This window comes from Solanum tuberosum, unplaced genomic scaffold, assembly GCF_000226075.1.
Source record: "Solanum tuberosum cultivar DM 1-3 516 R44 unplaced genomic scaffold, SolTub_3.0 scf00029, whole genome shotgun sequence".
Taxonomy (NCBI): domain Eukaryota; kingdom Viridiplantae; phylum Streptophyta; class Magnoliopsida; order Solanales; family Solanaceae; genus Solanum; species Solanum tuberosum.
The window spans coordinates 1,170,791-1,181,553 of record NW_006238955.1 but is presented as its reverse complement, the minus strand read 5'-3'; positions in this window follow the sequence as shown (position 1 = coordinate 1,181,553).

Here is a 10,763-nt window from a genome sequence, read left to right as displayed (position 1 = left end):
GAACCGGCCCCTAACCGGTCCCCTATCCCGAACCCCTCCCAACCCCCGAAAAATGACGGGACCGGGTCCGGGTCCGGGGAGCCGGTTCTCGAACCGGTCGCGGGCCGGGGCGGGGCGACCCGGTCCCCCTGCCAGTCCTACTTTATAGAGATTCAAGCCCAGTGCAACAAATGTTTTTCACTGATCCAACAATAGTCCTTCTTGACTCTTCTCCTCCAGGATACAACAGCTTAATCACAAAGTATAATTCAACAAACTCTGGACAAGAGTTGAGTCCAAAGCTCCAGAAAAAGAACATCTCCCTTCAACCAAGAAGAACTCTCTTTTGACAAACTTTTATGCACTCTATATTTTCTTGTCCCAAAATAAATGAAGACCACCACTATTTATAGTTGAAAAAGTCTTCCTGGCAATGAATAAAAAGATAATGGATAGTAAATAGTGAAGATAAATGGCTTAGATGTTACAAGGTAAAATGAAGAAATTAAGAGAGAAATAATTTGAGGAGGGGTAACAAATGTCATCAATGGAAAATGAAGAAACTACCCTTGACTCCAATGTTCACTGAAACGTTTCTGCCAATAAAGCCAAATGTAATTGGCATTACATGACCTCTAAGTCAATAACCAAAATGCATGAGGAATTAGGCAGCATTTAGACACAAAAATAATTAGCAAATTTAATATAAAAATAGTATTGAAATGCTCAATAACCAATATATATATATATATTACATATAAGAAATAAGATAATTAAACACACTAAAAAGATGAAACAACAAGCAGCCCAAGATTTCTAAAAGATAATACAATGCAAATATTTTGTAAATAGATATGAAAATATACATATACATAAATGTAATTTATAATTTTTAATTATGTTCTTCTATAGCTTGTTTGGTTCAATTCTTATATTACTTTTTACTTTAATCACAATTAATTAAAATATTATCGATTTTCAAAATTAAAATCTAAATCAAACTAACATAATGTTATTTTTATTTTATTTGAATTTAGGTTGGGTGGTTTTACAATTTCTGGTGAACACTCTTAGAAGTGGATAATGAAAACCTAACAAGAACTAACTAGTTTATAGCTATACTATCTAAAAGAGAGCTTTTACATTATAAATTCTTTGTAAATAATCTTTACTTTTTTTTATTATTTTAATCAATAGTGAATCTGCCCTTTCATAGAGTTTTCACACAATTTTGTAGCTCAATAACTTAGAAGAGTAATATGATCGACTGATTCATAAAACATATATTTTATGAGGTGACATCACATCCTTTAACAGAGAAAAATTTATTTTATTAGAATATAAATGAAATGAGAACATACATCATAAGACTTTATACTTCATAAAATAAGATCATGGAGGACTAAAGACGCGACAACAGATTATTAAATAACTAAAAATACAAAGGACAACAATCGAGCCAAAAGAAGACTCGTGAAATACTAAAACAAACTGACCTCACTGAAGATAAAAAAATAAATAAAAGACAATGGATAAATCGTTCTCTAAAGACAATCAATTCAATGTCCCCCTTTGACTGCAGAAAACTTCGCATCATTGAGGAACTTATCTATTGTATCAAAGTTCTTGGAGGAATCATAAGCATATCGTATGCCACCAGGTGAATAAGCGACAATAGCAACATGTGATCCTATTGTAATAGAAAGTTCATGTGCTTCCTTGACAACACTTGCCCATAGTTTTTTAAAAGCTACAAAGTGTTTCGCTTTAGACATTATCTCCTTCTGTTCAGTCTTCTGTCGGCGTATAATCTTAATTTGTGCCATTAGAAAAGTGTTTGGTGAAAGAAGATGGCTTGACAGAATAGGCTTGAGAAACTTTGTGAAGGAAATTGTGCAATTTATAGGTGATGACATTTGTTTTTATTTTGTGGTTCATTTACGTGTATAAATGAATTGCTTATTACATATTTTTCTTAGAGATTTACAATCCTTAAAATATATTTTGACCACAACTTTAAAGATACATGAGTTACGTTTTTTCCATTCAAGTTACATCTTTTAATTTTTTTTCCAATTTTAAATGTATATGAGTTACATTTTTCCATTCAAGTATCTTCTAATTTTCCTTTAATAGATTACCGTGTATAAATGAATTGCTTATTACATATTTTTCTTAGAGATTTACAATCCTTAAAATATATTTTGACCACAACTTTAAAGATACATGAGTTACGTTTTTTCCATTCAAGTTACATCTTTTAATTTTTTTTCCAATTTTAAATGTATATGAGTTACATTTTTCCATTCAAGTATCTTCTAATTTTCCTTTAATAGATTACTCCACTTCAAAGATAGGCTATTTTAAATTATATTCTCAAAACTTTATTTGATTTAGAATAGGTACATTCGTAAGTTTTCCATTTTTGAATTATATGTACATATTTAGTAATATTTTTAGGATTTTATGTCCTCTTCTTCGATGTAAAGTAATGTGTTAGAATAGAAAAAATGTAAATCATGTACCTTTAGAAGTAGAGGAAAATTATATGATGTAACTTGGATGGATAGAACGTAAATCATTTACCTTTAAAATTAGAGTAAAATTAGAAGATGTAACTTGAATGGGAAAAACGTAACTCGTGTACTTTTAAAATTGGAGTCGAAATATATTTTTAAAGTCGTAATATCTAAGAAAATTACATAATAAGCAATTCATTTATTATCATGAACCAGACCATCGTGAGTGATACCTACACTAAACAACTTGGTGGGAGAATCAAAGTCTAGCCCGAAACCAGCCCAACACCATACAAAATAAACCGAGTTTTAGTTATAAATAAGAACCCCTATAAACTCAACTCGATAGCTAAAACAATTGAGACACATACATTACCCCTAAGAACTGAAAGTCAACACACTAAAACTTTACAATCAAACTGTGGATGCAACCCCAAAAACAAAACATAAACTAAATACTAATGTTTGTTGCCGAAAAGATAAACAAGAAATAGAGAAGAACCCATGACAGCTCGGAAGATGTAGCTCACCCCTGAATTCAGTTCAAGTGTCTCTCAATTGAGGTCTCGAATCAGCCGTTGGAGGATTTGTTTCACTTAACAAAAAAAACAAGTGCAATATTAGTACACAAACCACTGTGTATTAGTAGGATAAATCGGACAATCCAATATATGAATGTAGACAATTCACAGCCAAATAGTAACACCGAACAATGAACAGTATAACGACAATTACAAGATTACAAATTACTATTCAAAAATAAAAAGAAGAAAATAAATCTCTTCAGGCTGAGGCGCGGATATCTCGCTCTCTTTAAAAAGATTCAATCCCACTACAACAAATGTTTTTCACTGGTCCAGCAGTAGTCCTTTTTGACTTGTTCCCCGCAAGATACGACAACTTAATCACAAAGTATAATTCAACAAACTCTGGACAAGAGTTGAGTCCAAAGCTCCACAAAAAGAACATCTCCCTTCAACTAATAAGAACTCTCTTTTGACAAACTTTTATGCACTCTATAATTTCTTGTTCCAAAATAAATGAAGACCACCACTATTTATAGTTGAAAAAGTCCTCCTGGCAGTAACGACCCGACCCGTCGTTAATTAGGAAAAACGAAAATTTGGGAAAATTACTGGGCCACTATCCTGCCTGGACGGGCCAAATGCCGCTAGGGTGGCGGTGCCACGGTGGGGTAAGCTGGCGCCAGAGCGGGATAGGCAAGATAGAATGTAAATAACGTGGAATCTTATTTTCTCCTTCTCCCTAAAATACCTAATTTAGATGTAAAGAACTCTAGAAACCCCCCACCCCCCCAAAAGCAGCTCTAAACTTGGGAAGGAAGGAGAAGGAGATTTCTAGCGTAAGGAGGTCGAGGGATTGTGGATTTCTGACCAAGATCACCGTCACGAAGTCCGGAAACAAGAATCGAAGGCAAAAAACCTCTGTACAGCTTGTTGGTGCCCAGGTAGGCTAGGTTTATTAATTGAGTTGTTATAAATCTATGCCCATTGTGTAGTTTAATCATAATCATTGGTAGGAGTCATGCGTAAGCCTTCGTGCACTGAACAAAAGATGATTAAATCATAGAAACAAGCCTTAGATGATGAACTAGGGCGGAGTATGGTCGAGTTATTGTTAAGTATGTATACTTGTAGGTGGTGGTTGTGATTTCATGTTGTGTGATGTATGTTCGTCCTTGCTTCATTATAATACGTGTATGTATGCGAATGTAACATTATGGATCACACTAGTTGTAAACGAAATATATGAGTGATGAATGCCATGAATCATGACTTGATTGTATGATTATGAGAATATACTTGTGATTGTGATTGTGGCTTGTTTATTTGGATCGGGTGTTGCATTCCGACACACTAACATTGGATCGGTTGCCACGTTCCAGCGTGAATACATGGATCGGTTGCCACATTCTGGCATAAATATGGGATCGGTTGCCACGTTCCGGCATAAACATTGGATCGGGTACCACGTTCCGATATGATAAAAGTTTGGGTTTGGGTTCCATGAGAGGACCAATGACTTGACCTAATTGTATAATTGAGAATTATGAAGTTGTGCGTGTTCATAAGTGATAAGTGCGGCTGCATTGCTCCTGAAGGGTAAATGATTATGATGACCTATTTATGCTTATTCTACTATGTTGATTTAACCCGTTATGTATCTCGTTGTTGAGCGGAAGCGGGAAGGACCATGGGTTCAAGAGTGTTAATGTCTTGAGAGACAAAGGCTGTCCGTGTGTTGCAAGGTGAGAAGTGGAGGTAGTGTACGTGAGGTAAATACTTAGGTGAATTTCACCTTGGAGAAAGGGGTTCATGGCTAGTAGTTAGAAAGCTTGATGTAATGTACCATGTGGCAAAGGCTGGGTAATGTAAAAGAGGAAGTAAGGGTATGTCGTGGGTGGTTAGTCAGAATGCTTGTAGTTGTATTCGTGGACTTTTCACGTGTTAGAATGGTTAGGATATGATCAAGAACCTAGTAAGTAGGTTGATTGAGAAGGTGGTTAGTAGTAAGGGTACTGGTGAAATTCCGAGGTATTCAAGAGAGGGTGAAGGTGGAGAAGTGAGTGGTTTATTGCATATTCTTGCAACTTGATTTCTTATGTTATGCGGTAAGCGTCGGGTTGACCGATGATGCCTACCAGTACGTGTTTCACTATCCAAATTCACAAGTCGTGATGGAACCTATGTTCCCAACCAATAGGTAAGCCAACGCAACATAATTTATCAATTTAACTAAGTACTGATGTAAAAAGTTAAACAATGAGTAGAATATCTCCAACATCAGGTCCTTCATAAATACGAAACATGGAAAGCTAAAAAACCACCCAAGAATTGGTGTCATAAGTACAAGAGCATCTAAATATGGTGCAAGTCTGAAACTAAAATGACAAATACACACATAAGGGGTATGTAGTCTGAATAGTAAAATAACAGAATAAATAAAAGATAGAGGGAGGTGTGGGCCACAGAACAGCCAAGCAGCTCACCACAACTCCAAGATACTCCAAGCTCGGACTCAAAAATCTCCACGAGATGTGCTCGTACTAGGAATCAAATCTGCACCACAAAAGAGTGCAACAAGTGTAGTATGAGTACGAAACCACGTGTACCCAGTATATCTCATAGACCGACAATGAAGAAGTAGTGACGGGAGTTCATATAAGAAAATCAGTTCTTTACTTATACAAGTTTATATTATACTTACCAGTCAAGTTTCATCAAATAGAGGTAATCTAATATCAAGTACTTTCCAACCACCAACAAAACACATAATCATCAAGAATGAAGGATGTCATGAGATGCAATGCAATATGACACCATGAAATGATATTTCTCAGGTGCCAAGTACTCTGTCAACCGTATATACATGATACTCCTTAGAAATACATCGAAAGTTCATGACCCATGGGGGACTCGCGAGGTCCATATACCGACATAGATGATCTCCACGTGTCTGTGCAGACGATCTCAACGCACTATCATAAAATCAAACCAATTCCGCACGGACGATCTCCACGTGCCAAAATTATAATCTTAACATCTCACCATCCCCAGCACGGACGATCTCCACGTTCCCAACTTATACTCAATCACATGTCAATGCACGTGCACACTATGATTTCAATAAACGGGGATGATGATGCATCTCAACCAAACACATATCAACATAATATGTAACCACCTCAACTATCACAAATATACGGGTTCAATAAAGGAACACAATCACACAAAAGAATTCAAGTCAATAATACATCAGCTAATGCCCATATGCTTTGGCATTCTCGAATTACAATCCGCCTACTATAGTAATAAACTTTCCCTTTATAACACCGGTACTTGTAACAATGCCCGTCACACCATTAGTACGAGACCCCCATCTTTCACCCTTACCCGTCGTTTATTCCATTTTTAAATCTTTAATTAGGAAAACATCCATCAACGAAGTCTGAAAGTCTTAACATACCTTAATTGCCGAACACGTGTCACAAATCCTCAAAATTTTGCCTTTCCCTTTTGTAAAGCTCGCGAACCTTCCCAACCTATCAATTATGCATATTTTGTAAGTGAATAAGTCGGTATACACCCATATTACTCTATCTTTATCTATACCCCAAAAAACTCAACTAAATATATAATCAATTTCTTAAATCTCAAGCCTAGGGTTAAGTCTTAATTCTTTCAAATAACATAATTTTAATGGTGTTCAAATAATCTAAAATACCTATATTCAATTACTTAACTCACTATGTCAAAATGTGTATAAAATCTGAGATCATGAAAAGAAAAAAAATAAAATACAACTACCCTATCTGTAACTTACACCTTGGAAAGAAACGAAAAAGAAGAAATAATACTAAACGTCGCCACCTAGCCTTAATTAATTGCCAGCACCACCAGTTCCTCTCTTTGATCTGTCCAATCACTAAGCTACCCTCGTCTAACCTTTAACTTTAGAAATTAGTTTCCACTACCTATTGTCTCCTAATAGAATAAGTACAGATTTTACAACCATTAAGAGTTCCTCCCTAAATTCCTTATCACCAACAATATTATAACTATTATTCCCACCCATTGTAACAAACAACATATGTAATACACAAATCACAACTCGCCTGAAAAGGAAATTGTTTTACCTGAAGTTTGTGGTTTCTCTTCCCCGCACATGATTTTGCCAAAGCCTGTTACTGGTGTTATGCTAATCACCCCTTTAACTTAATTCAAAACATGGGCCAATTGGTAAAAGGGTGTTAAATAAATTATGGATTTGGCCCATTAACTATTCAGCTATATTACTCATTTAACAAATATTCGATAACTAAATAATCGCGGTTATCGAATATTTCAAAATTTCCATTTAAAACTTTACTGGAAGAGTCAAAATAGTCCTAGTTCTCAAAATGACCTAGCGGATCGTTACATCATCTACCACTTAAACAAATGTTCATCATCGAACGGATAAAGAAAAGAACACACCTGAACACTAAAAAAGATGAGGATATCTACTCCTCATTTCTGACTCGGTCTCCTATGTAGCTTCCTCCACTGGACGATGCTTCCATTGAACCTTTACTGAAGCAATCTCTATCGACCTCAACTTATGAATTTGCCTATCCAAAATGGTTACCGGCTCCTCCTCAAAAGTCAAATTTTGATCAAGTAACACCGAATCCCATTGAATCACGGTAGCACCACCCTGATGATACTTTTTCAACATCGAAATATGAAATACGGAATGAACACGCGACAAACGAGGTGGCAAAGCCAACTGATATGCCACCTCACCAATACGCTCCACAATCTCGAAAGGACCAATATACCTTGGGCTCAACTTGCCCTTCTTTCCAAATCTCATCACACCCTTCATGGGTGAAACCTTCAATAGAACCCGCTCTCCCACCATGAACTCCAAATCACGAACCTTCCGATCTGCATAACTCTTTTTCCTACTCTGAGCCATGAGAAGTCTATCTTGGATCAACTTAACCTTGTCCAAGGACTCCCTCAGCAGATCTGTATCCCACGGTCTAACCTTAAATACATCAAACCAACCAATTGGAGATCGACATCTCCTACCATACAAAGCCTCAAAAGGTGCCATCTCAATGCTCGAATGTTAACTATTATTGTAAGGAAACACCGCTAATGGCAAGAACTGATCCCAGTGACCACCAAAGTCGATCACACACGCCCGCAACATGTCCTCAAGAACCTGAATAATCCGTCCAGACTGACCGTCAGTCTGAGGGTGAAAGGCGGTACTAAGATCCACCCGAGTGCCCAACTCCTTCTGCATAGACTGCCAGAAATGAGATGTAAATTGTGTGTCCCGATCTGAAATAATAGAGATGGGAACTCCATGCAAATGAACTACCTCTCAAATATAGATCTTGGCTAACTTCTCTGAATTATAGGTAGTCTGAACTGGTACGAAGTGTGCAGACTTAGTCAATCGATTCACAATGACCCATATAGCATCAAACTTACCCAATGTACGTGGCAATCCTAGCACAAAGTCCATAGTAATACGCTCCCACTTCCACTCAGGTATGGGCATCCTCTGAGTCACACCTCCAGGCTTTTGGTGTTCATACTTCACTTGCTGACAATTCAAACATCGAGATACAAAATCTACTATGTCCCTCTTCATACGAGACCACCAATAATGCTGCTTTAAGTCATGATACATCTTAGTAGCCCGAGATAAATAGAGTACCTCAAACTATGGGCATTCTCCATGATCAATTTAGTCAATTCACCGGTCTGAGGAACACAAATACGACCTTTTATCCTCAAAACTCCCTCACTATCAAGAATTGCATCCTTGGCTTCTCCTTTTGACACCTTGTCTCTAATCTTACATAAATCACCATCATCAAATTGTTGAGCTCGAATCTACTCTAACAACGATGACCTAGCCTCCATATGATCCAACACCTTACCAGATTATAAAATATCAAGCCTCACAAAGCTATTGGCCAAGGATTGGACATCCCTAGCTAAAGGATGGTCGCTAGCCTGTAACAAGGCTAGACTACCCATACTTACCGCCTTTTGACTCAAGGCATCTGCTACCACATTTACCTTACTTGAATGATAAAGAATAGTCATGTCATAGTCTTTGAGCAACTCCAACCATCTCTGCTGCCTAAAATTGAGATCCCTCTGATTGAATATATACTAGAGACTACGATGATCCGTGAACACCTCACAATGCACACCATAAAGATAATGCCTCCAAATTTTCAATGCAAACACAACAACCGCCAACTTCAAATCATGAATATGATAGTTCTTCTCATGAACCTTCAACTGCCTCGAAGCATAAGCTATCACCTTCCCCTTCTGCATCAATACACAACCAATACCGATTAGGGAAGCATCACAATATACAACAAAACCCTCTCTCTCCACGGGTAGGATCAAAATCAGAGCAGTAGTCAATAAAGTCTTGAGCTTTTGAAAACTCACCTCACACTCATCAGACCACTGGAAAACCACTTCTTTCTGGGTCAATCTAGTTAATGGGGATATAATGGATGAGAAACCCTCTACAAACAATCGATAATAACCTACAAGGCCTAAGAAACTCCGAATCTTAGTAGTTGAAGCAGGTCTGACCCAATCTCTAACTCCCTCAATCTTCTTAGGATCCAACATAATACCCTCCTTGGACACTACATGCCCCAAAAATGCTACCGAACTAAGCCAAAACTCACACTTTGAAAACTTTGAACAAAGCTTCTTCTCCTTTAGAATCCCAAGCACAATTCTCAAATGATGCTCGCATTTCTCCTTACTGCGGGAGTATATCAATATACCATCTATGAAAACAATAACAAAGGAATCCAAGTACGGTGTGAACACTCCATTCATCAAGTCCATAGAAGCTGCTGGGGCATTATTCAATCCGAAAGGCATCACCAAAAACTCGTAATGGCCATAACGTGTTTGAAAAGATGTCTTAGGGATATCCTCCGCCCTAACCTTGAGCTGATGATAACCGGATCTCAAGTCAATCTTGCGAAAAACTGAAGCACTCTGCAGTTGATTAAATAAATCATCAATACAAGGTATCGAGTATTTAATTTTGATGGTTACCTTGTTCAACTGACGATAGTCAATACACATACGCATCGATCCATCTTTCTTCTTCACAAATAACACTGGAGCACCTCAAGGAGATACTCGGTCTTATAAAACCCTTGCTCAACGAATCCTGCAACTACTCCTTCAACTCTTTCAATTCAGTCGGTGCCATACGATAAGGAGGAATGAAAATAGGTTGAGTGCCTGTGTCACTCCCCGAGCCTACACCCCGAACATGGCTGACACTCGAGAACCATTGTTGGCCCCAAGCGAACCCTTGGCCTGACTTACTTAATCAGCGGAAGAATCTATGCATAATTATAATGATCAAAAGTACTATACTCACTTGAATAATAAAATACTGAGAATGCTTAAAAAGTCAAACATTCAACTTTGCCAAAATGGCAACTCAAGTCTTAACATATGAAATGATAATGTAAAGACAACTAAACTACTAACTGTCTATGAAGCCTCTAAAATAAAGAGGGATGTAGATACAAAACCCCCGATCATCCTAACAATGAAATACTGAAAGCAAAGTAAAAGGAGTCCTCTGGAATGTAAGGAGGCTCACCAATTGGCATTGAGTGCTCAACTGGATCAACGAGGCGCTGGGTGATGATCCCGGTTACCTGTGTCTGCATCATAAGAAGAT